The 1,916-nt window shown below is 41.1% G+C and overlaps 1 non-coding gene across 1 annotated transcript; it reads left to right on the top strand.

Annotated features, from left to right (window-relative positions):
- Nucleotides 1-1,460: 1,460 nt before the first annotated feature.
- LOC145612913 (small nucleolar RNA R71) lies at nt 1,461-1,566 on the top strand. The gene has a single exon (XR_014106817.1). It is a non-coding gene; the product is annotated as a small nucleolar RNA R71 (small nucleolar RNA).
- Nucleotides 1,567-1,916: the final 350 nt, after the last annotated feature.

Here is a 1,916-nt window from a genome sequence, read left to right as displayed (position 1 = left end):
ACCTAGCATAATTAGGCATTTGCTTGATAGCATCGGTAAAAGGGATTGAAAGATGAATTTGCTTCAATGTCTCAAGAAACTTTCCAAATTGCACATCTAATTTGTTTCTAACAAATTTATGAGGATATGGTAGCTTTTGCAATTGTTTAGTTTCCCTCTCTTTTTCTCTTTTCTCTTGACTCTCTTTTTCAAAATCATTCTCTTTTTCACATTCTTTTTCTTTCTCACATTCTTTTTCTCCTTCACTCTCTTGATTTTTCTCTTTTTCTTGCTCACAATCACTCTCAAGGGGAGGCTCACTCATGTTCACTCTCTCATTGCTTTTCTTAGGAACACTCTCTTCCAACACCTTCCCACTCCTAGTAGATATGGCATTAACGGGCCTCTTAGGATCTAGTCCTTGGGGTGGAAGTTTGGAAGTGCTAGCCCCTTCCTTCAAAGCATTGGCCAATTTTGAAATTTGAGTTTCAAGCATTTTATTATGAGTCATTACTTCATTAAACTTCTTGTCACTCGTGGCCATGAAAGTGTTGAACATTTTGGTTTGACTTTCCATCATTTCCTCTAGATTAGACTTACTAGGTGGTGCTTGGGCATAATAGTTATCTTGGGGAGCTCTATTACCTCTCACATTTGAATTGGAAGCATTTTGATTAGAAAAACCTCTATTGTTATTGTTGTTCCAATTATTCCTATTATTAGAGTTCCCCCCTTGGTGATATTGGCCTTGATTCCCATAATTCCCTTGATTATTATGGTTATGGTTACCATAACCATGTTGGTTGTAGTTACCTTGGGGATTTTGGTCCCTTTGGTTCCTATTACCCCATTGGTTTTGGTTATGGTAATCATAATCATTTCCTCTTTGATTATAAGCATTTCCCCCTTGTTCCCTTCGATTAGGTGGTAAATATCTTTGATTGTCATTCCTAGGTCTATTATCATAAGACAAGGCATTGACTTGTTCATTTTCATTATCATTACCCTCTTCATAATGGGATTGGGGTTGGGAATCATAATTACAGGAAGAGGTATCATGGTCATATGACCCACAATTTTCACAAAACAAACACCCATGTGGCATGTTATTAGATGAAGAAGGAGAAGAGTTAGAATTCATACCTCTCCCCTTAGATTGGGAGGGATGCTCTTGTTGTGAAGTGGAAGTCTCTAGCTTTGCCTTGATAGATGTCATTTCCTTGCCAAGATTGGCTATTTGAGATGTCAAATTATTGATGGCGTTGAGGTGATCGACGGAGTAGACCGCATTCCCTCCTTTGCTTAAAGACTCCCTCTCTCCTTCTTGCCAATCCATGTGGTGTCTCACCACATCCTCAATTATCTCGATGACTTGCTCCTCCGTTTTGTTCATAATCGGGCCACCCGCTCCCGCATCCAAGCTAGTCTTTCCTTGTGGGCTCAAGCCCCCATAGAAAATTTGAAGCACTTGATATGATGGAATGCCATGATGAGGGCACTCCCTTTGATATTCTTTGTATCGTTCCCATGCCTCATATATGGTTTCACTAGCCCTTTGACGGAAGCCTTGGATCAAAGCCCTTGCTTCGGCCGTCTTCTTTTGAGAATAGAATCTCCCTAAGAAGGCCGTGGTGACCTCGTCCCAAGTTCTCAAGGAGTTAGGCCTCACCTCCTTCTCAAGCCATTCAAGAGCCCTTCCTATCAAAGAAAAAGGAAATAGCTTTAGTCTCACAAACTCTTGAGTTACCCCATTTACCTTGCTTGTGTTGCAATATTTCTCGAACTCGTTCAAGTGTGCAAGAGGGCTCTCATGTTTTGCTCTACTATATTGCCTCCTCTCAATCAAATTTATCATCGCGGGCCGAATCTCGAAGTCATTGGCTTGAGTGACGGGTGGAGCAATGCCGCTTGAAGCTCTATAAGCTCCCGGAGTTCCC

This window comes from Chenopodium album, chromosome 24, assembly GCF_948465745.1.
Source record: "Chenopodium album chromosome 24, dcCheAlbu1.1, whole genome shotgun sequence".
In the NCBI taxonomy this organism is placed as follows: domain Eukaryota; kingdom Viridiplantae; phylum Streptophyta; class Magnoliopsida; order Caryophyllales; family Amaranthaceae; genus Chenopodium; species Chenopodium album.
Note: the sequence above shows the minus strand (reverse complement) of the source record. Positions and strands in the feature narration are given on the sequence as shown.